Below are 26440 nucleotides of genomic sequence, written 5' to 3'. Positions count from 1 at the left end.
ATCAACATGTAATGCATGTGGATGAAAACCATTGCATAAATTAGTACCAGTCTCTGAATTGGGAGGGAATCTGTGGAAGAGGAAGACACTAGATGAAGTGGTCAAAAATGATCTTCAAATGAGCTTCACACGAAGATGACAATGAATTGAGACAACTGGCAATTTGCTGTGCTGAAGAAGACCCATCCAGCTAAGTAAGATCAATGCTATAAAGGCACGTGCTTGTGTCTATGCTCCCATATACAATCTGTTCCTGACAAATCTACCCCCACATCCCATCTCCCCAACACCCTCTCCTTACCCACATTCACCTCCCCTCCATCTCCCTCTTTTTGCAATCTTGTGAACATACCCACTCACTTCTCTATCTACACATCTTGTCAAGGTGTAAAGGAGATGCAGGTAACATCATACCCTGGAGCAAGAGAGACACAAGAACCACAAATAACCAATGAAAACAACACCATAAATTTAGTTCATGAGGGAAGGAGAAAAGTTATTGATTACAGCAAAAAGAAGAATCAGTTTGCTGTAAGAAGCTCAATCACTGGATTTGAAAATTAGAGGAGGAAAAGCTGTAACTTCCTAAGGTCATCTAGACAAACCTGAGAGTGGGTTTAGTTTTGAAGTCAGAGAAGGCAAAGAAAATTATCCTGATCAACATTACTGACCTATGGGAAGAATAGTATGATCAAGATTCTGAATGGAAGTGCATAAAGTATCTGAACCATTTGCAGATAACAGGGAGAAGAATGGCAGGTATGGCTATTTCCAGTTGAGTTTGGCTGTAGAGGATTCTTTATCCAGTTAGTATGGGGAATACTTACAGACACTGGAATAAGGAGAAAAGAGTTAAAGGTAGCTGTGTGCAGGATGAGAGAAACAACAAAAAGAACCAGATTTTGCAAAGTGCAAGAGAGAGTAATTTAGCTGGAAGTAAGGAGGAGCTAATGAGCATTGATTTGGTTACAACTTTTGGCCTACTAATGGGAGGGTATTATAGTACAGGTTCAAAACACAATGGTCATTGAATACTGTCTGATGACATCAAATCTTCCTAGGTAATACTGCATTCAACAGAGTTGAATGAAAGAGAAGCATCTTCTAGATGTAAATAATCTCTTAAGTATGTATATATATATTTGTATATATGTACATACATACATGCAAACACATATATACTGATTTATATACATACATGCATATATATATATATATATATATATATATATATATATATATATATATATATATATATATATATATATATATATATATATATATATATATATATATATATATATATATATATATATATTTATATATATATACATACATGCATGCATATATTCCTTTCCCGAGCATCTAGTAACACAATCTGTATCACGTACTCACGTTGTTGTTTTCTCTCTCTCTCTCTCTCTCTCTCTCTCTCTCTCTCTCTCCGTCTTTTACTCTTATTCTGTATATTATATGTTGAGCGCATGATCGATGTGTAAGAACGCTGATACAGGTAGAAGGGAAGAAATATAAAAGTTGCTAGAAACAACAGCCAAATCTCCCTTAAATCACAGAAAGTAAACGGAATGTAAAAAATGTAATTACTGCACTGGAAAGTTCACACCGAGAAAATTCCATTGATGTAAAAATTTGTACGAAAAAGTGGAAAATGTGGATTTCTATAAACTTTTAAAAAGGCTTCACACAGATACAGAACTTCAGCATTATATATTAAGATGGGCAGCACACACACACACACACACACACACACACACACACACACACACACACACACACACACACACACACACACACACACACACACACACACACACTAAATTTAAAAAATGACAGGTATTTGTATATATGCGTGTATTAATGTGCATTCTGTGTCTCTCTCTATATATATATGGTAGTAAGTAAATGTGTTTTAAGAAAGATGATTAAAAAAATTCAGTTTGTAGGGAATAAATGTTTGACTGTCGATCGTATTTGGAAGAGACTGACAGATATTTGTATGCATGTGTTTATTTGTATGTATGTGTGTATTTGTACGTATGTATGTATGAGTGTGTATTCAAAAACATCTATATTTACACTTTAAAGTTGGTTTTCACACTCAACTCTGTTCTGCAGAATCAGTGTAGTGACGGGAGGTTTATGCCCATCTCTACGTTCTGAGTTTAAATTCCGCCGAAGTCGACTTTGCCTTTCATCCTTTCGGGATTTAAAAAATAAGTACCAGTTGGACACAGGGGTCGATATAATCGACTATTGTCCACTGCCCCAAGCCGCCCTTGTGGGAAAAAAAAAAAATAATAATGACCTCTGCCGATCAAAGTCCCAACCCACAACTAAGTCCTAAGTGTATATATATATATATATGGGTAACACACACACTAAATAAAAAAATGTTAGTAAGTAAAAGTGTTTTAAAAAAGATTGTTAAATTTTCAGATTAACACCCGCACGATTTTCACTACAGTGTTAGAGTTAGGGTTTTAGGGTCAGGGTTAGGGTTAGGTAGGTAATCGTGCAAGTGTTAATCTCAAGATTTACGAAAAGATTTTCCAAAAAACTCACAGTTTGTATAGGGAATAAATATTTGTCGATAGTATTTGAAAAAGATGCCTGGCTATTTTTTTGTTGTTGTTGTTATCATGGTGAAGGACGAGTTAGAAATAACTTACAATTCCCGCCAATTAGAATGAGGTATGTATGTATATATGTATGTAGTATGAAAATGAAACCATTAAAGTGAAACTATCTGTCATTACACTATCGAAATGTGATTGTTTCAGTTTTGATACTGAAATAGTTTTCTTTTACAGTCAGTGTTTCTCCTTCCTTTCTTTTTGCATTTGTTGTTGGATTGTTCATAAAGGTTCATAAGAGAAAGTAGAAGTTGAAAGGATTTGTAAAGGTAGTAGAAAGAGGAAATTAGAATTTATTAGGGGGGGGAATGTTTATTTGTGTAGTTTTATGGATTTTATTCGTTATTATGAGTTATTTTGAGTGAAAAATGACGCAGTGACCTAACTAATTGTATTTAGAATATTAATTCTGATTTTTTAATCCAGGAAATTTGGAATTGTGTAAATGTATGAATTTTAAACATACACACACAGAGAGAAAATCTGCCTTTTATAGATAAGATACGTGTAGACAAACGTACACATATGTATACACTTATATATACATATATTTCCATACATATATCAGGTCATCCCATAAGTTCTATCTGAATTTTGAATAAAGAAAACAAGTGATCAAATATTATGTTTAATTGAAATTTAATCATCAATGTACTTTCCCTGATTATCTATGACTTCCTTCCATCTATATACAAGGTTTTTAATCCCATCAATGTAAAACTCTTTTGGCTTCAAAGCAAGGAACTCTGAAATGTCAGTTTCGATCTCCTCCTGGCTTGCGAAAGTTATGTCTCCCAAATGATTCTGTAAACTACAAAAGAAATGGTAGTCTGAAGGAGTAAGGTGGATGAGGAATTTTTTCCTAACCAAGCTCTTTGATCTTCTGTGATGTGATCTTTGCAGTGTGGGGTCGCGCATTGTCCTGATGTTACATCACTCCTTTTTTTCGATTCACTAAAGTGCATCTTTTTTTCTTCAAAGCTTGGTTCAAACACTCTAATTTCTGACAGTAGATTTGAGCATTGATTGTTGCATTAGGTGGTAACAATTAAAAGTGAATTACTCCTTTGCAATCCCACCAGATAGAAAGAAGAACCTTTTTTCCATGAAGTTCCCTTCCCTTTTACCAAGCCAGTGTTTACGACGTTTAACATTTTGATAGAAGATCCATTTGTCGTCACCAGTTAAAAGTTTATCCAAAAAGGGTGAAATGAGTTCGCGAGAATGGAGAGAAGAGCAGATGTCAACTTGGGATTTGCAGTTGCTTTCGGACAATTCATGAGGCATCCATTTTCCAAGTTTAGGAACCTTTCCAAGTTGTTGAAGATGATGAAAATTTGTATGGTTTGAACTAAGCTTTATTGCCAATTCTTTAACTGATAATGCAGGATTTTCTTCAAGTAATGCCTCAAGGAGCTTATCATCAAACTCAACTGGACGTCTTGTTCGATCTTCATCTTCAAGGCTGAAATCTCCCCATCTTGTGCAAGTTCTTTCATTCAAGCATTCTTTCCCATAAACTGAGTGTCTGTTTCGAGTTGCTTTGGCTGCAGAGTTTCCTTTTTTGTACTCATAAAGCATTATGCACCTTAAATACTCTTTGGATACTTCCATGTTAGAAAGGGTTTTAATCAAAGAAATTTCAATTCTATTATTCTGTAAAATAATATTTAATTAGTTTAAATGTACACAAATGCATAAAAATAATTTTTAATTCCATTAGACATTCTAAAATACTATTAAATTTCATTCAATTTTAAAGAAAGGTAAAATTGGACAAAACTTATGGGATGACCTGACAGTTATCCATACACATATACATTAAGACGAATGTACACATATGTATAGACATATATATGCATATACATCCATACATATAGATATCCACACACATATTCATACACATAGGCTCTCATAGATTCATACACACACACACACACATATATACATATATATATAAATATATTTTATTATATGTATTTATTTTCTCCTAGTAATAAATAACTCGGATAAAATAAATTGGTTAATAGATACCAGGGTAGCAAATATCACAAAATAACCGTGGTGTAACTCCTGTTAATGAGGTAGAAACTCCTTGATATTTTGGGTATTTGAGTATATATAAATTTAAAGAATGGAGTAAACGCATATTATAACTGCATACTTTTATTCCGACATATGTTTCGAAGAATTACAATTTATGCGATCCACAGGAATCGGCGATGTTAAAAATGTAAACTTCTCCTCAGGGAAATGTATGGTAACCAGCTTAAACGTAAGACATTATAACCGAATATGAGAACTATAGTTGGAGAAGGTTATAACGTAATTCATTTGAAAAAAACGTTGGAGATTAGGACGCTACCAGATAGTACGTTGGATAAGAAGGGAAGAAAAGAAAAGAAAAAAGAAAAAAAGAGAGAAAGAAAATTCAGAGTGTAGATTTGGGAGACGATAGGATGATATAAATCCGATAAAAATTGGAGAGGAATGTTATGTAATAAAAAGGCATTATAAATGGGGTTAATCTTGTGTTTCTACAAAAATATTTAGATGAGTGTATATAATCATTTATACTTATGTGTATGCGCATATATACACAAACAAACACACATATACTCGAATATATACATATATGCATATCTATATACACACCTACGTACAACCCCCCCCCCCCCCACACACATACATACATACACACACACACAAACACACATATATATATATATATATATATAAAATATATACACATATATATATACATATATACACACATCCATACCCATATATACATAATATACACACACATATACATATACATATATATATACATATATAAATATATATACATATATATACATATACATACATAAGCACATACGTATACACACATGCATACATAAACGCGCAAACACACACACACACACACACACATATATATATATATATATATATACACACACATATACATATCCACACATACACACATATATGTATATATATAAAAATACATAAACATATCTGTGCACATAAACATACATGCATCCAACCAAGCATATATACATACATATTTATATATATATTTTTTAAAAATAATAACAACAAAAAATATATATATATATTGTGGTGTTATGGGCTGTGATGAGCTATGTGTTGTGGTGGAGAGGGGTGAGGCAAACAGAGGTGAAGCCAGACCGGAAGGGTCAGATCGGAAGTGGGCGACACGCGGTCGAAGGCTAACACGTGGGGCCAGTCAGAAAACAGCGATGTTACGAGAAAGACGTGTTCTGATCAGGAGCGATCGTGTACTCCGCTGCGGTCGACAAGGTAAGGTCCAACGTTTCATTCTGTCCTTTTGCTTCTTGTTGTCTTCTTCCTCCATCTCACCACAAGCTATTTCGGCCCATAAAGAAAAAAAATTATGAGTGTAGTCCGGATTTCTAGTGATATAATTAAACCGTTTTGCGGCGACACGGACGTGGTCGCATGGCTAAAGAAGATGAAGCTGGTCGCGAAGCTCCAAGGGATATGCGACTTGGCAAGTTTTCTACCGCTCTACTTGGATGGTCCGGCGTTGGCGCTATTTTTAGAGATGGAAGAGAGGGACCAAGTTAGCGCGGAGAAAATAGAAATCCGCTTGATGGAGGCCTTCGCAGAAGGAATGTTTCAGGCGTACGCTCGCCTGGGGAGAGCGAAGTGGACCGGCGAACAGGTTGACGTGTTTGCCAACGAACTTAGGAGGTTGGCTAGACTGGCGGGGTACGAGGGAGAATCGCTGGATCAAACGGTAAAGTTGGCGTTTGTGACTGGGTTTCCTGACCACCTGTCGGTCGAATTGCATAAACTGCCGGACGTGAGCACCATGCCCATGGCGGATATAATATCGAGTGCTCGTATGTTAGTTTCCTGTCGTAAGCCTGAGGTCATCTGCTACCGTTGTGAAACGGGGCATATAGCCAGCGAATGTCTGCAGGGAAACGGTCTAAGGGAGACTACTGCGCTAGCGGTCTCCCTTTCAGATCAATAAAGGTGCCATTTTTTCTACCCGTTGTTGATGTGCTAGTGGATGGGAAGATGTCACGTGCCCTTGTGGACACGGGCTGTACAACGACCCTGATGACTCCGGGAGTGGTAGAGACGTGGAGTGGAGAAAGCAGTGTGAGGGCAGTCGACGGAAGAGAGGTACGCTGTGAAGGCATTACTGACTTGCACATTGAGGTGCAGGGAGCAAAGCTAACGCTGCAAGCAATTGTAGTTGGCCACTTGGTGGATGAAATTGACGTGGTGTTGGGGATGGACGCCATCAACCGTCTTGGTGGCGTGAGGATTGCAGGAGATGAGGTCACGTTCGGAAGCGTGGGGGCATCGTGCGCCGTGAGTCGGGACCGCCAGGGAGAGCAGAGCCCCGTCGAGGACAGCGCCGCTTACACCATCGAAGACAAAGATTTTCAGGCGGCGTTTGATGGTCGGAGGTGGACGATAGAGTGGCGATGGAAGGACGAGCCCCCACTACTAAAGAACAGGGTGAGCTGCTACCAGCATACGTTGAAAGGTCACGCCGGCGTCGAGTTCGACGAGGAGGTAGAGAGATGGATCAAGGAAGGAGTCCTTGTCCCGTGGAAAGAGGAGGTGGTGAGTGGAGTGCTGCCTCTGATGGCGGTGGTGCAGCCGACGAAAGGAAAAGTCAGACCGGTGCTGGACTTTAGGGAACTGAACGACCATATATCGTGCCACACGGGAGGCGAGGCAACGGACGTTTGTGGTGAGACGTTACGTGTGTGGAGACAGTCGACCAAGGCAGCGACGATCGTCGACTTGAAGTCGGCATATTTGCAGCTCCGTGTGAGTGACAAGCTGTGGCGATACCAGCTGGTGCGGTACAAGGGCCGGACGTACTGTTTAACCAGGCTGGGTTTCGGGCTGAATTCCGTTCCGAAAATTATGGCGATGGTGCTCAAGTCCGTCCTAGGGAAAGAGGAGAGGATAAGGAAGGCCACCAGTTCCTACATCGACGACATTTTGGTTGATGAGACTGTAGTGCCAGCCACCGAGGTAGTGAGACACCTGGAGAGGTTCGGGCTGATTGCGAAGCCGCCTGAGTCGATGGTGGGGGGAGCTGCGCTGGAGCTGAAGCTACAAAAAGACAGATCGGGCGAGCTGGTGTTCCGGAGAGGAAACGAGATCCCTGAACTGGGCACCAGCGTGAGTAGGCGGGAACTGTTCTCGGTGTGCGGGAAGCTGGTTGGGACATTACCCGGTTGCAGGATGGCTTCGGACAACATGTAGCTTCATCAAGAGACGAGCCGAAGGAGCAAAGTGGAATGACAAGGTTGGGGAGAAAACGACCGACATGATGCAGGAAGTCTTGGTCAGAGTGAGAGCAGAGGATCCAGTGAGGGGCAGTTGGTATGTTCCCAAATCAAAGAGTGGGATCGTTTGGTGTGACGCCAGTAGCATCGCAATTCATCTTGGAAATGGGAGGCACCGTGGTGGAAGATGCAGCCTGGCTCAGGAAGATGGATGACTGCAACCATATCAACGTGGCGGAGTTAGATGCCGTGCTGAAGGGGGTGGACCTGGCCTTGAAGTGGGGGCTGTGCACCATCGAGATTAGAACCGATTCGGCCACTATGCTTGGTTGGGTGACGACAGTCCTCACCGATGAGCGGAGGGTGCGAACCAAAGGGGCTGCGGAGATACTGGTAAAGCGCTGATTGGGAATATTGCGGGAGCTAACCGCTGAGTTCGATCTGGAGCTGAGCGTAATCTTTGTGCCTTCCCAAAAGAACAGGGCAGACGTCCTAACCAGGGTAAAGCGAGCTTGGTTGCAGGTGCCAGAGGATGCGGAGCGGGCTGTGGTTGCAGTATGCTGTCTGAGTGACTCGGAGTTGAGGAGACTGCATACCATGCATCACATGGGAGTGGACAGGACGTTGTTCCTCGCCAGGAATGTTGACTCCGAGGTAACGAGGCGGAGCGTGCAGAGAGTGGTTAGCAGCTGTGACAGGTGCCAGTCTACTGACCCTGCTCCGGGCGTACATGAGGCGGGAAGTATTCCAGTGGACCACAACTGGAAACGCTGCGGACCGGGGCGGATGGCCATATAGAGGGAGATGAAGACGGGGACTGCAGAGGAAATCGCAGGAGTGTTAAATGGGATATTCCTGGAACGAGGCCCCGTGGATGAGCTGCTGTTGGATAATGGCACTGCATTTCGCTCGGAGGTGCTGAAAGAAATGCTTGACGGGTGGCAGGTCAGCCGCTTGTGGTGGAAAGGCATCATCGTACCATCAAGACCATGGCAGAGAGGGGCCACATTTCGCCAATCGAGGCCGTATTTTGGTACAATATGTCACCCAGGTCAGGACAGGCTGAGGAGTCGGTGCCACACAGGGCAATATTCGGGTACGAGTGGAGGCACCCGTGTATTGCATCAATGCGACTCCGGGGAGAAGAAGAGCACACTTTCGTGCAGATCGGGGAAGAAGTTTGGGTAAAACCCCCAAATGCACGGTACACATCACAATTGGGGAAAGGAACTATAACCTCCATCAATTCAAAGAACAACGTCTCAGTCGATGGTATGCCTCGCCATGTTTTGGATGTGCGGAAGATTGTCAGTACTTCAGAGGATGGAACCAGCTACAGTGGGCAGGATGATAAAGACAGCAGCAGTAGGCAAGATGATGAAGGCAGCGTGCCAGGAACTCAGGCCAGTCCCAGGGTCGCACAGCGACCACAGAGGGAGCGGTACCCTCCTCCCTGGTTGGCTGATTATGAAACCAATTAAGGTAGTTCGGGAGCGAGGAGTGAGTGGGAGAGCCGGTTGAATGATCTATAGATCAAGGGGGCGTGTGGTGTTATGGGCTGTGATGGGCTATGTGTTGTGGTGGAGAGGGGTGAGGCAAACAGAGGTGAAGCCAGACCGGAAGGGTCAGATCGGAAGTCGGCGACACGCGGTCGAAGGCTAGCACGTGGGGCCAGTCAGAAAACAGCGACGTTACGAGAAAGACGTGTTCTGATCAGGAGCGATCGTGTACTCCGCTGCGGTCGACAAGGTAAGGTCCAACGTTTCATTCTGTCCTTTTGCTTCTTGTTGTCTTCTTCCTCCAGCTCACCACACATACACACACACACACACACACACATATATATATATATATACAAAAATCTATACAAACACATAGTTTCATACAAAAACATGAATGTAGACACACACGCACACAGATACACGTGTATATACGAACACTCATACACATACATTCGCACACACACATATATATTTTTTATGTATGTGTAGTTACATGTATTTACATAGAGACTCATACGCAATATTATACACTCCTTAGTACGTATATAAATACTGTCGATGTGTGGTAATTAGTAATAAAGTGGAGAGATATTTATCGGAAGGTAATTCATATATTAGTGAATGAGATATTAAATGATTGAAAATTAATTAATAAATAAATGAATAATAAAGTTAATGGGTGGTCTATTGATCTACATGAATTGATTATTTTATTAATATATGTAAGAAAAGTTGGGCTGAAATAGGGGTTAAAAGATTAAATATTGCTTAAGAAGACAAAGTTAATATTATAAATAAGGTTTACTACAGTAATTCCGTAACATATCTATTATTGTAAAAGCTTTATCGAGATTTGAAAATAAAAATATATTATGTTGATCAGTAAATTATGCGCCATATAATGAGATATTTAAATGTTTGGGATATATCTTGTTACGAGAATAAATACTTAAAACATGATTGTTTTAAAACTAAAGATGTTTCTAGGAACGTTGAAATGATGAATTAGGATCGTAGATTTAGGAAACTCTCACTAAGAAAGCCAAGAGCATAAATAACTCTTATTATTGCTATACAAATTGGTGAATAAATTAGAAATGTTTATGTGCACGGATATGTTTATGTATTTTTATATAAATATATATATATGTGTGGATATGTATGTGTGTGTGTGTATATATATATACATATATATATATGTGTGTGTGTGTTTGCGCGTTTATGTATGCATGTGTGTATATGTATGTGCTTATGTATGTATATGTACGTATGTATGTGTATGTATATATATGTATATATATATATATTTATATATGTGTAGTGAAACTACCTCTATCGCCATTATATACAAACAATCTTCCCCGCTGTTATAAATATAAACAAGCGCGGGCGTAGCAGAGAGTAGCCTGTTGTATCCATCACATGACTGACTATTGTTTGCGCGGGTAAATTATCTCCACCCGTTCGCCCTAGGACGCAAACTGACCAACCACAGCCCCTAATAAGGTCACGGGATAGTGTTTTTCTAATGCTTCTCTGGAGCCTACCTTCAGCTATAAATAGACTAAATTATACCCGCCAAATCGTCGCGCCTCAGATCTCCTTTGAGATCTGGCCGCTGACCACACACGCATAACACAGCACCAACCAACCAGCCAATTTCCAGCGACGACATCAACACCATCGTACAACTACGAACTACAAGCATCGCCCCCGACGTCGCCAGCAGCAACACCACACTACGACTACCAGCATCGCCACCAGCGTCAACATGACTCTACACGTACACAAGCTACCAACAGCTAACCGCAGTACTTCTCTTCGATCTTGTTTGTGTGATTTCTTCACCACGAAAAATAACAGCCAAGAACCCAGCCTGCGAAGAACATCTGTATTCAAGAATTCGGCCCGGCATAGAAGCCCTAACATCACAACTAGTGATCGCTCTGCCCCACACGCCTTAACTTCTTATATACACACACTTACCACTGTGTACTCTAATTAAGAACTATTAAATTATTATACGTGTTACTGACTCTAATCTAACTGTATCTCACGCATTCACATACATGTATTACTCGCACACACTCTTTTCTTTACATGACGGCCTGTCTTTTATTGTGTTTCATTATGTCGCATTCACACTCACACACAGACATACAGTTTAATGCTACAATAAATCTTACTGTTATTCATCTCATACGGTTGTGTTCCTATCGTCTTCCTTACTGGCATTTACGAATTCTCTATGTTATAGAATTATAACATATTTATCATTTTTATTTATTTTTGTGTTCGACCGTGTGATTCGTTTAAAGAAGGAGCCCTGTTTTCCATTCGTCACCATTTCTCCTTTTGGGTTTGCACGGTCGTTCTTACATATGTATATATATGTATATGTATATGTGTGTGTATATGTATGTATATATGGGTATGAATGTGTGTATATATGTATATATATGTGTATATATTTTATATATATATGTGTGTGTGTATGTATGTGTGTGTGTGTGGGTTTGTATGTAGGTGTGTATATAGATATGCATATATGTATATATTCGAGTATATGTGTGTTTATTTGTGTATATATGCGCATACACATAAGTATAAATGATTATATACATTTATCTCAATATTTTGTAGAAATACAAGATTAACCCCATTTATAATGCCTTTTTATTACGTAACATTCCTCTCCAATTTTTATCGGATTTATATCATCCTATCGTCTCCCAAATCTACACTCTGAATTTTCTTTCTCTTTTTTTCTTTTTTTCTTTTCTTTTCTTCCCTTCTTGTCCAACGTACTATCTGGTAGCGTCCTAATCTCCAACGGTTTTTTCAAATGAATTACGTTATAACCTTCTCCAACTATAGTTCTCATATTCGGTTATAATGTCTTACGTTTAAGCTGGTTACCATACATTTCCCTGAGGAGAAGTTTACATTTTTAACATCGCCGATTCCTGTGGATCGCATAAATTGTAATTCTTCGAAACATATGTCGGAATAAAAGTATGCAGTTATAATATGCGTTTACTACATTCTTTAAATTTATATATATAAATATATATATATGCTAGCAGTATAACCCGACCTTGTCTGGGTGTGACTTATTACGCCATCTACAATAAGTCTTGCTAGGTGAAAATCAACTAAAAAAGAAAGCCTTACAACGAAAAAACCCTTATGATGTAAATATGTTCATAATTCAAAAGATGATGAAATTAATAGGGAAAGTCTGAAGGCTGTTTTATTAAGCGTACATAAATTTCATCCGTCTAATTGGCTATAGAAATGCTTGTGGAAAACAACTTCTTGCGCTGCCCTGATTATACATAGCAGGGTAATCCCTTTTCGCAGGAGGTAGGACGGCAATTTCTGATGAAGCAATTGCTGGCGATCTGTTGCTACACAGTTTTGCCAGAATTCTATCAGATTAGGCAGAAGATGTTGATGCACCATTTTGCATTATGTTCAAAGTAGCTTCTGGAATGTGGTGAATTGCTGCAGTCTGTTGCTGTCATTTTAAACCGGTTGCTTTCTTTCCCCAGCAAACTCTCTTCTTTGAAGGCATAATCTATGTATATATTAAACAGAACAACAAAAATTATAATAGATGGCAGGGTCGGTAATTTTCACATTTCTGTAATTTTTCAGATTAACACCTGCACGATTACGTAACCCTAACCCTAAAACCCTAAACCCTAACCTTAAAACCGTAACCGTAACACTAACCCTAATCGTAACCCTAAACCCTAACCATAACCCTAAAACCCTAATCCTAACACCCTAGTGAAAATCGTGGTATATTTACCAAACATTGACGAACATGAGTTATATTGTAGTCAATGATTGTATGTACAGGTAGAACGGAAGAAATATGAAAGTTGTTAGAAACAACAGCCAATTCTCCCTTAAATCACACAAAGTAAACAGAATTTAAAAATTTTTACATCAATGGAATTTTTTTGATGTGAACATATAATATAGAGAGTAAAAGAGGGAGAGAGAGAGAGAGATAGAGAGAGAAAGTGATACATAAACCCTAACACTAACACCCTAGTGAAAATCGTGGTATATTTACCAAACATTGACGAACATGAATTATATTGTAGTGAATGTTTTGTGAGAGAGAAGAGGGAGAGAGAGGGGGAGAAAGGAATAGAGATGGTAGCAATGAAGAGAGAGAAAGAGAAAATGGAAGACAGTTATAAAATAGTAATGCGTGCACGTGTTTATATAAGAAACACAGAAACTAAATCTTATATCTATAATGTTGATGTGTTTATGTGTATGTTGTTGTTACAGATCACGTATGTGTGGTTGTGTGTGTTTTTACGTATCTATGTTATGAAAAATAGGTAAAGAATACTGAGAGGAAAGTTTAATCTATGACTTTGTATGTATCACTTTCTCTCTCTCTCTACCTCTTTTACTCTTACTCTCTATATTATATGTTGAGCGCGTGTGTAAGAATGCCGTTCCAGGCAGAAGGGAAGAAATATAAAAGTTGCTAGAAACAACAGCCAAATTTCCCTTAAATCACAGAAAGTAAATGGAATTTTAAAAACTAATTACTGCACTGGAAAGTTCACATCGAGAAAATTCCATTGATGTAAAAATTTTTACGAAAAATTGGAAAATGTGGATTTCTATAAACTTTTAAAAAGGCTTCACACAGACACACAACTTCAGCATTATATATTAAGATATACACTTAGACATATATAGGTGTTCAGTGTATGATGTTTATTAATGTATTGGGGTACTCTATTTAAGCTATTTATGACTGTAGCGATAAATACATGTGTACATTCATCTATATGGATATATATATATTTCTGTGTGTGCATGTCCATTATGTGGGCACGGGCATGTATGTATGTGTGTATGTGTATATATGCATGTATGTTTGTATGTATGTATGCATGTACATATGCGCGCATGTGTGTGTGTGTGTGTATACACACAAACAATAATAAATCTCTGAGTGAGAAGTAAACAGTAGCAGCATGGAATCGTGAAGTATATTTGCCACTTAAATGTGGTGGACCCATAGGGGACGATGCTACTGTTGTTTATAGCCCCAGGAACACATCTCTTCCAGCTGGCTAACGACACACTGTCTGTGTCTGATAAGTATTTGCAAAGGGAAATCATCATTCCCATCTCTAGCCTTACATGATACACACAGATGCGGGTTTCTGGGTAGTAACCCATCATCAGTTTTTGATAATCACCAGCTATTCTCTTTATTATGATAATATAACCAAACATAGAAAGGACGGCACAGGACACTACAAACATTTAAGAGATTTGCTTAGTGGGTTTCTAAGAGTCGTTTTGTTTTTCGAAAAAGTATATTAAATTAAATATAACTGTTATACAGTGGGGAGAAATAAATATTCGTACATGTCAAAATTCTTTATTTATTTAATTTCTAATGAACATAAATGGAATATACCAATACTATATTTGCATACACATGCATAAACTAAGAATATGCAAAAGAAACTAATAAATTATAGTAACTAACAATTATAAATATTTAGGGGTGAAAAAAGTATTCGTACAGAATAAATTTATGAGTTTCTATGCCACAAAATACTGTTAAAATAATTTTTTTTTACTAGAACTTTGTCATTTGTTCCAATAATCTTATCAGTGGTTATTTTTAGTGTCAAAACGCTAGCTTCTTCATTCAGCACTGAGACAACATAAAGTAGCGTTGTAATAATGGTGAAAAGTAAAGAACTCACAAATTCAGTGAAAATATTAATTATTGAACAGTAGAAAGCAGGTAAAAGTTACAGGAAAATATCAGAGACCCTTTGTATTCCATTTTCTACCATATCTTCATTTATTCAAAGATATAAAAAATCGAGAACTGTTGAAAACAGAATAAGATCTGGTGCACCACGCAAGATTTCCCCTAGATCTTTAAGAGAAATGAAGTGAAGTATCAAAAAAAAACACAATGATCACCAGAAAGGAGTTGCAAGAAGATTTGTTAGCTTCAGGGACCAGTGTTTCACTATGAACAATCAGCAATGAACTTCATAGGAATGAACTGAAGTCATGCTCACCTAGAAAAACTTCTCTGTTGACTAAAAGGCATAGTGATGCCCATTTAAAATTTGTTTATGAACATAAAGATAAATCTGATACATTCTGGGAAGATGTTCTTTGGACAGACGAGTCAAAAATTGTTTGGACGAAATTCCCGTAGCCATGTTTGGAGGAAAGATGGTACCACCTATTCGCCGAAAAACACAATTCCTACTGTAAAGTTTGGAGGTGGCAACATCATTGTATTGGGGTGTTTCTCTGCAAATAGCACTGGCAATTTACATGTGATAGATGGTAGAATGAATGCAGAGATGTACCAAAATATTTTGCACAATAATTTAGGGGACTCTGTAGAAAAGCTCCAGTTTTGTGAAGGGTGGGTTTTACAACAGGATAATGACCCTAAGCACATGGCGAAGTCTACCAAAAATGGATTGTCAATCACAATATAAAATTATTAGAATGGCCAAGGCAGTCACCTGACTTGAACCGCATTGAAAATTTGTGGCGTTATTTGAAAATTAAAACTTATTCAAGAGCCCCAATGTGCATTCCAGATTTGAAGAAAATTTGTCAAGAAGAATGGGAAAAAATTCCTAAAGAAACATGCGAGTCATCGATTAAGAACTACAAGAAGAGATTGTTTGAAGTGGAACTGAATAATGGTTATGCTATGAAGTATTAAATCAGAATTATCAGTTATTTATGTTCTGTATGAATACATTTTTCACCCCTAAATATTTATATTTGTATATAAATTCATTAGTTACTATAACTTAGTTTTTTTTGCATATTCTTAGTTTATGTATGTGTATGCAAATATAGTATTAATATATCCCATTTATGTTCATTAGAAATTAAATGAATAAAGAATTTTGACATGTACGAATAATAACCCCCCCCCCCACTGTATATGTTTTTTCTTAAAATTAAAAATTTCAAATTATTCCTTTTTTTCCCCTTCTTTTTGGCTTTGACCAGCAACTACACCCTGCTTTTACCATGGAAAAGATTAAGGGACATTCATTCCCAACTTCCTTGCCACATCCTTTCATCTTTTATCATACACGCTTCTCGACAAGTGCCTCCTCTCCAGCTCTACCTTGCTTTTCAGGTGATACCTGAAATGTTGTAGCATTCCAGTACCGGAGATGAAGACTCCTGTCTTGATCCCTTGCATTCTTGTTCTCCATGCACACTCTTTCATTACTGCGACTGTACATATAAAAAAAGCCTCACCTTCCTTGGATAGTCCGGTGGGCGGTACACTCTTAATCACAGACTCAGCTGATAGCTGTACTCTTCCTAGGTGTGACAGCACGTGTTCTACATAAATTGTCAACTCCAAAAGTTGAGCACACTGTACAAGAGCATGCAGGATAGTTTCCTTATCCTGCCCGCACCTTGGACATTTGGGTGGCACTGAGAATCCGTGCCTGGACAATTTCTTGTGAACAGGTAATGCATTCCTAAAACACTCCAAGGTCAGGGATCTTTGGTAGTTATCCAAATACCCTACCCTGAAAGTGTTCTGAAATATTTTGGATAGCTGGTTCTCATCCAGACCCAGAGTTTCTCCTTGAATGTCGTCACTTTCGTCACTTTTGTACTCTACCAACCATTTATAAAATGCAGAGGTGGTATTCCTGCTGCCGGCTTTACCTTGTTGATTAGCGCAAGTGCCTGCCGGCATTCTTTTTGCCATTCAGTCATTTTTTTGTCTTTTAATCAAACCGGGTTTAAATTCCTCCATGGAGGCTGGTCGTGGAAAGAGCAAATTCCACACCTGACCACCATCCAGGTAAAGCCTGAGATACATTAGTCTCAGTGCATGTTTGCACATCATTAACCATGGCATCCCTAAGCCACCCTTTAGTGGTTCTTGACAGCACATGGAGCACCTCACAAGCGGTGTTCCCCTCCACAAAAAGTGGAAGAGAATTCGCACCAGCTTGCATAGCCACGAATCGGGGCAAGGGACGACAGTCAGATGGTAGGTGATAACAGACGCAATAAACATCTGCACCACCTCTGCCCTTCCGGACCAGGTCCAGGTTAGCGCTTCTACCCTGTCCGTCACCTCACTCCAATTCTTCTGCATCTGGGAGTCCGGACCAAACCAAGCTCCGAGCAACTTAACAGGACCATCCGTCCAGTGCCCTACGATACTGGACGTTATCGGCTTGCTGCTCCAGGTGCCGAGCCGCAAACCGACAGACCTGTCCTTGTTAACTTTTGCCCCTGCCACTGCCTCGTATCTTCTGATTGCCTCTGCTACACGAGGCAGCTGAGTCATCTTGGATATGGTGATGGTGACATCATCCGCATACGCAGAGACACTCTTACCACATCCGATTTCATTAGTGGTGCTTCCCAAATTCTCCAACTTCCGCAGCCATGGCTCAAGAGTCAGTACATACATAAGTGGAAACAGAGGGCACTCTTGATGAACTGAACGTTTGATCTCGAACGGTTCCAACAGGTAACCGTTCAACTGAACTGTGGATTTGATGCCACCATAAATGGCCTTGATCCAACCGCGGAAATCTGGGCCCAGCTCAGCCGCGTCAAGGACTGCCGCCAGGTGCTGATGGTCAACCCTATCAAAAGCTTTGCTTTGGTCTAAATGGATGAGTGCCCCACCTTTACTGGATACTTTACCCACCCTGTCTAAGGTGTAACATAAGAGGTGAAGATTGACCTGCCAGGGATGGCACAAGTTTGCGCCTTTCCGACAAGTTTCTCCTCAACATCCGTCAACCTTTTTTCTAATACCTTGGCCAGAATCTTTAACTCTACATTTAGTAGAGTTATGGGCCTGAAGCTACTAATATGATCCCCCTTGCTCAGGTCTTTTCTGACCAGTGTTACCACTCCCCGACTCACAGAGCTTAGAATTCTCCCATTCTGTTGCCAGTTTGTGTACACGCAAGGCAGCAAGTGTCCTAACAAGTCCAGCATACTACTATAGAACTCGTAGGGTAGACCATCCAGCCCCAGTGACTTGTCCCGAGCACATTTGGCCAGCACCTCTTTGACCTCCGCAGCTGTGATCAGCCCTTCACAACACTTTGCTTCCCGCGCTGAGAGTCGCGGCCCGTTGGCCAAGAATTCCCTTAAGGGCTCTCCATGGTTCAATGCCTCGCTCATCTCAAACAATTGGGTGAAATCCTGGTGAAAGGCCTTCTGCATCTCCTCCTTCCTTCGATCTTACGCCCCTGTTCGTCAATTAAAGACTGTACAGAGGCTTCTCTGACTCTCCACACGACAGGCCCATCTGGCAACGTTAATACCTTCTCTACCCACTGTGCGTAGCTTAGCCCTGACTCTACACCCTTCATGTTTGGCTTTGAGGTGACAGTGTAACACCGTTCTCACCACCAATACTCTGGATGCAGAGCCTCATGCCATGGCCTCCTCTAATTCTTTAATTAATTGCCCTTCTATTCTAGTCTGCTCTAAACGTAGCTCTTTACTAAATCTAAGAGACTCTGGACAAATGGCTTGCTTGAGGGTGCACCACCATCTATTATTTACGATGGCTCCGCATAATGCCCTCTGAACTAACTCCTTAACCTGGGTACAGAAGACTTTACTAGTCAAAACAGACTTGTTCATCTTCCAGTACCTTGGTCTATGACACTTAACTAGATGTACCTCACACGTCACAAATTTGTGATCCGTGTAGGAGGTACAATAAAAATGTGGACAACTAACTGTATCTCTATCACTATCTTTTATGATAACCCTATCTAAGTAAGACCTGAGTGAACTGTCGTTATTGGACCACGTCCACTGTGGAACGAGCGGTTCATCCAGTCTGTACCGGTGTACTAGTAGGCTGCTTGCTAGTAGCCTTTTTAGACCAGGACTTCCCTTCCTATTGTTCGAGCTGACACTATCCACTTGTGTGTTGAGGTCTCCTGTTAAAACTAAAGTTTTCAATGTTACTAGAAAATTTTCCAAGTCCCCCCCAAAAAAAAACGTTTGTCTATCCTCTTTTGGAGCATAGACTACCACCAACCTGAAGGACTGCTTACTTATGTGTGTCACATCTAGAACGACCAGCCTACCTTCTGGGTCTAGAAAAACTGTACTTACCTGTACGTCCAAGCTTTTTTTGAACAGCACCACTACGCCCCCACCCTTTCCTTGACTCGGAGAAATAAATTTCTCGTAGTCGTTCAGAAGAGGTGAGAACGCCTGTGCGCCACTCAACTTGGACTCAGTCACAACACATATATCCAACTCTCTTGACCTGAGGTCGTCTAGGAGGCATGTTTGCTTCCATTTCGACCCCAGGCCACACATATTTACACATCCTAACTTAATTGCCATGGTAAAAAGTTAATAAGCTTACCTTTTACACTTTAGGAGGGGCTGCACGACATTCATCGTCCCCTCCTTCCATTTTTTCCTTTTCTGGTTGTAGCCACTGGTGCCAATATGATTTTCTCTTTCACAACATATTGGCTTATATCGAATATGTCCTCCGAGTATCTGTTTTTAAATTGTTCGTAGTGGTCCATGTCCAGTTTCACCAGCCACAAGTGTGGCAGTTTGCCTTCTATAGGCCCCCATGTTTTGTAATTTTTCCTTGTTATTAAATCATGCAAAACTTTATTTTTTTGTATTATATGATACTATTCTTTCTCCCTGTGCGTGTTTTAGAGGAGGGTTGGGGGTAGGTTTCGATTTGGAAGTGGATGGGGTTTTTGTTTTTTGTGTGTTCTTTTCTTTTTCTTGTCAGGGGAGGGGAGTCTGGGGTGAGGGATTTTTTCCTTTTATGGGACACCACCGTGAATTCCATATCTTCTGTTTACGTATTTCCTTTATCTTGTGTTTTCTCTGGTTTTACTGGTTGTTTTTTTGGGGTTGGTCTTTTTCTTGTTGGGGAGGGACCTCTGTTCTCTTTTGTGCCGGTTTCTTAATTTTTTCGCATTCAGAGCGGACGTGACCCTTTGCTCCACATTTAAAGCATCTGGGTTGACGTCTCTCTACCGACACTCTTGCACTAAGTCCCTTCCCTATGAATAATCTATCAGGTCTAGTTTCTAATGTCTCATTTGAGGTTTGTACCAATAATTCAAGGGTCTGCCCTTTCCAGTTTAATGCCTCTCTCTTCTTCATGCTAAGAATATTCATTTCCTCTTCTGCGTCATATATTAATGCTGCTGCCATCCAGTTAACGGCGTACCCAGCCGGAATTTCCTCTATTACAATTTTAGTGGTGGATCTTTCAAGTGACAGTGTATATATCATTAGTCTCTGGCAATCCTTTTGAATTAAGCACCAGCCCTAACTCTAACTCTAACCCTAACTCTAACTCTAAAACCCGAACCCTAACCCTAAATCCCTAAAGCTATAACCAGTACAAATGCATGAACAATGTCATAAATAACAGTACCGCTGATAGTTGTTGTTGACAAACAATGACAGTAATTTTATTCAAGGGAAAAGATCCCATTACACCGCCAGAACGTGTTGTTGACGAACCACAGCAGTAATTGTTTTCACCTCAATAGACGTCAGTGATTGGTTGAAATTACCGAAATACGACAACTTTTAGCATGAAATAACTTGCAATATAGAAACTTTTCTCAACAACACTAAGAAAAAAAATGTTTTATATGACACATTCTACCAGTATCCCAAGTTTGAAAGTGTTTCGTTAGAAAACAAATGGTGTCCGCCAAATCAAAAAGATCCTTAGTGGTTCTCTAGCCTAGGTACGTTGGTAGTAGCATTATTTCCTCTGTCTTCAGTGTTTGTGCCAAAATTTCCTTGGTGACATTTGCACTTTCAAACTGTGCCTCTACAGTTGCATTTCGTGGACCTCTTCTAACATTTTATTTTTCCCCAAAAGGAGGTGAGGCACTTTTCAACCATATCAGTTTCCATAGCCATTATTCGTCTTTCCTTCCTGTTGTAAATTTTATACACAACAGTTTTCTCCGCCAAATGTATTACTTCCTTTGGAGGTATCAGTTTGGTCTCACTACCAGTTTTTTTAACCATGTTCCCATATTTGAACAACTGTTCTTTTGAAATTTCTATTTCACAAAATTGTCTGCCAACGGTGGCCAAGAAACTATTTACCTTCATTTCTTCCTGGTTGACCTGTTTGCTATCTTCCTGTAAAAGTGGGAAATCCACATCGCAAAGAAGAAAGTTTAATCTCGCTACCATGTCGTCCTCCATTTTACAAAAATGGCCTTGAAACAATTTTTCACAAAAATTGATTTTCTCTTAACGGGAAAACAAAAGCAGTTCACAAAAAATAATTTTTTTCTCCTTACAACAGACCGAAAACACAGCAAAAACAGCGTTCACAGTTCAAATCTCAGCGAATATAACAATATAACATAAACATAAAATTAACAATGAAAAAACCGTTCAACTCACTAAACAAGCAGCAGAAAAAACGCAGAAGAGTGATAATCACCAGCTAGCAATGAGAACTCATTCCAAATGCAAAATACTATATGCTTTTCCCAGTGACAAACTGTCAGTGATCTCAAAAAAGAGAAATAAGCATTAATAAATCACTGAGCGAGAAGTAAACAGTAGCAGCATGGAATCGTGAAGTGTATTTGCCACCTAAATGTGGCAAACCCATAGGGGATGCTGCTGCTGTTGTTTATAGCCCCAGGAAGACATCTCCTCCAGTTGGCTAACAACACACTGTGTCTCATTAGTATTTTTAAAGGGAAATCTGTGTTTATCACGTAAGGCAAATACTAATCAGACAGTGTGTCGTTAGCCAGCTAGAGGAGATGTCTTTCTGGGGCTATAAAAAACAGTAGCATCGTCCTCTTTGGGTCCGCTACATTTAGGTGGCAAATATACTTCACAATATATATATGTCATTGCCAGTGCTGCCTGATTGGCTCCCATGCTGGCGGCACGTAAAAAGCACCATTTGAGCATGGTCGTTGCCAGTATCACCTGACTGGCTCCTGTACTGGTGGGACGTAAAAAGCACCCACTACACTGTTGGAGTGGTTGGCATTAGGAAGGGCATCCAACTGTAGAAACTTTGCCAGATCAGATTGGAGACTGGTGTAGCCTTCTGGTTTGCCAGTTCCCAGTTAAACCATCCAACCCATGCCAGCATGGAAAGCAGATGTTAAACGATGATGATGATATATGTCTATGTGTATATGTATGCCTCTGTGTATGTGTGTGTATGTATATAAATGTATATATATATATATGAGTGTGTATGTGTGTATGTTTACCCATGTTGCCATGAACGATACACATGACCAACCATCAAAGAACTCCATAACATTTAAAGTGTTTTTCATTCAAAAGCCATTCTGACCTTCCTGTCAGTTCTTTGTATTTGACTCTTTACATTCTTTACGTACCACTCCCTGAATACATACCAAACATCTTGCCTCATTAATGGATCTGTGAACTACTTTAAATGCATGCATCATACCAACACCATTCTGCCACACACAGTAATGAAATGTACAGGAATTTCAACCATGTTTCGTGGTCTGCTACCACAACAGCTCCTTTATAGGATCCAGTTAGCTCAAGACATCATCAGGAGGAACCACATCCAGTTTCGGCCCCCTACTCCTCTGCCGTTTTGACGTGGCGCCCCCCCCCCCCTTTCGGAGGTGTCTTCAGCTCTGGTGTTGGGTGCATGTCTTCTTTCTTCTATTCCCTGGCCTCTTCAATACAGCATCAACGAGTGTCAGCGTCCGACTGACTGTCTTGTCAAATTCCCCTTTTTATACCTGCTGCTAGGCTCCAGCAAGTTGTCACGTGACACTGTCTAAATTTCCCACTGCTAGGGTCCAGTAGGCAGCCCCAGCAAGTTGTCACATGATACTGTCTAAACTTCCTGCTGCTAGGCTCCAGCAAGCAGCCCCAGCAAGTTGTCACGTGACACTGTCTAAACTTTAACTGATAATGAAGGGCGCATAATCTTAGCCCACGCATGCTCTAACCGTATTATGTAACCTGATGAGGTTTCTTCTGCTGTGATTCCATTATCTCGTTCCCCACCCACAAGGGAGCAGTGCAGATGTAAGCTGAAATGGTTGTCATGTTAAATAAAGATTACAGTACACTCTGTCTTCCCTATCAATTATTTAACACACACACACACACACACATATTTATAATCAGATAGAAAGGAGAATAACTCCATGTGCAGAACAACAAATTAGCGCTAATGAAATATAAAGACTAAAATATATATATAGGGAACACAATAGATTTCAAAACCAGATATAGGGGACATACCAATTCATTTATAAATCAGGACATAAACAATTCAAATGCACTTGCCATTAATATTGATAACCTAAAAATGTGACACAATGAATATAGACTTAATTGGTTATCACTGAAACTACTCCATACAACACAAATACAAGAATGTTCAAATTGTGCACAAAAGAATCAATTGATGTTTTGGTTTTCTGTAGACAAAAATATTTCTCAACTTTCAAATTTTTCTCGCCATAAATGGTCAGATTGTATATAATTTTAACCTTCAACCCTTATTATATTTTGAACTCGTTTTAAAGTGTTTTGCAGTCTATTTAAGCACTAAAATTCAGTATTTATTTCATTTCATGCTCCTGAAAGTACATGCTTACTTTTGCTCCAAACTTCAACTTTCTAAAATTAAAAAAAATTTTTTAATACATTAAAAAATTTTTTTTAAATTCTTTTAAATCCTCTTAAGTCATCTTTGCAGAAAGAAATGTGGATAACTGAGATAGACGGAAATGTTTCACCCATTTCATGCCACATGTCCTTGAAACGGCCATCAGTATTTGAACTTTCACTAGATTTATCTAGGGATTCCTCTTGAAATCATTTTAAACCACCCTTTCATTCATTTGATAATTTCAATTAATACAATATTGATCTTGCATGTATAATAATTTTCTCATTGATTCCAAACACGGATATACAATTTCATATGATGCCATGCAAGTATATTTATGCTTTATATTTTATATTGTATCTACATATTTATATTTACATTCAGATGAATATGGTACATAAGTTAAGGCACCGGAATTTAGTACGGTATTATCCATACAATTTCAAAATAAGGTGATTAAAATCAAAATAAGCAACAAGGATATCCAGAGGTAATGCAGTACGATCGTTTAATGCAATCATTACATCAACTTAAATGCAGAGCAATTCTCAGCTGCATAAAGACATAGAATTTAATTAAATTAAAACAGATGGACACATTAGTATAATTTTACCTAAAATCTCCAAGAAGGTAAGGAGATATTAGGTAAAATTATACTAATATGTCCATCTGTTTTGATTTAATCAAATTCTATGTCTTTATGCAGCTGAGGATTGCTCTGCATTTAAATTGATGTAATGATTGCATTGTTCAATTAAATGGAGTTGCTTGAAATGATCGTACTGCATTACCTCTGGATGTCCTTGTTGCTTATTTATATTTACATATATTTTTATGAAGTATTCTGATGTTGAGAAACATATTGATGAAATGAATTCTGACTCCTGACATTTGTTCTCTTTTTTAATCTTTATATATATATATATATATATATATATATATATATATATATATATATATGTGAGTGTGTGTGTGTGTGTGTATATATATATATATATATATATATATGTATATATTTAACGTCTGATTTCCATGCTAGCATGGGTTGGATGGTTTGACTGAGGGCTGGTGAGCCGGAAGGCTGCACCAGGTTCCAATCTGATCTGGCAAAGTTTCTACAGCTGGATGCCCTTCCTAACGCCAACCACTCTGAGAGTGTAGTGGGTGCTTTAACATGCAACTAGCACGAAGGCCAGTCAGGTGGTACTGGCATCGACCACGCTGACATGGTGCTTTTTACGTGCCACCTGCACAGGAGCCAGTCAGGCGATGCTGGCAATGACCACGCTCAAATTGTGCTATTTACATGCCACCGGCACAGGAGCCAGTCAGGCAGCACTGACAACAATCATGCTCGAATGGTGCTTTTAACATTCCAGTCAGGTGGTACCATCATCGGCTATGACAATGATTTCACTTGCCTCAACAGGTCTTTGCAAGCGAAGATTATTGCCAATGTTTGAAGGGTACTCTTAAATGGGCTGGTTATGCAGCACTGGCATAGGCCACTGTTACGGTCTCACTTGGCTTGCCAGATCTTCTCAAGCACAGCATATCGTCAAAAGTCTCGGTCACTTGTCATTGCTTCAGAGAGGCCCAATATTCACCACCTCATCCCAGGTCTTCCTGGGTCTACCTCTTCCACAGGTTCCCTCAACTGCTAGGGTGTGACACTTTTTCACACAGCTGTCCTTATCGATTCACAACATATGACTGTACCAGTGCAGTTGTCTCTCTTGCACTCGACATCTGATGCTTCTTATGTCCAACTTTTATCTCAGTGTGCTTACACTCTGTCGTGTATACACACTGACATTACACATCCAGCATTGCATACTGGCCTCACTCCTTGTAAGCTTACATATGTCCTCAGCAGTCACAGCCCATGTTTCACTGCCATGTAGCATGGCTGTTTGCACACATGCGTCATACAGTCTGACTTTTACTCTGAGCGAGAGGCTCTTTGTCACCAGCAGAGGTAAGAGCTCTCTGAACTTTGCCCAGGTTATTTTTGTTCTAGCAGCTACACTTCCAGTGCACCCACTCCCGCTAGTGACTTCGTCACCTAGGTAACGGAAGCTGTCAACTACTTATAGTTTTCCCCCTGGAATGTGATGGAAACTGTTCTCTACACATTTTCAGTGTTTATTGCTCCTGAGCATTTGCCACACACAAAAACTATCTTCATAGTTAGCCTTCCTTTGATATTGCTGCACCTCTTATGTGTCCATAGCTTACACTGGATACAGCTTATGGAGTTTCTAC

General features: G+C 39.6%; 1 protein-coding gene across 20 annotated transcripts in view; it reads left to right on the top strand.

Annotated features, from left to right (window-relative positions):
• The window catches only part of LOC106875847 (coiled-coil domain-containing protein CG32809), a 931982-nt gene that overhangs the window by 118541 nt on the left and 787001 nt on the right, over window positions 1-26440 (top strand). For 2 of the 20 annotated variants that reach the window (XM_089357321.1, XM_052970541.2), the window contains exon 1: window positions 9648-9712. The exons of the other annotated variants lie outside the window; for them this stretch is intronic. The gene's annotated coding sequence lies outside the window, so the exon portion shown is untranslated. Of the gene's footprint in view, window positions 1-9647; window positions 9713-26440 lie in introns of those variants that run through there. 20 annotated transcript variants of the gene reach the window in all.

The sequence above is a fragment of the Octopus bimaculoides genome, chromosome 9 (genome assembly GCF_046866305.1).
Source record: "Octopus bimaculoides isolate indiv1 chromosome 9, ASM4686630v1, whole genome shotgun sequence".
NCBI classification, from domain to species: Eukaryota; Metazoa; Mollusca; class Cephalopoda; order Octopoda; family Octopodidae; genus Octopus; species Octopus bimaculoides.
Note: the sequence above shows the minus strand (reverse complement) of the source record. Positions and strands in the feature narration are given on the sequence as shown.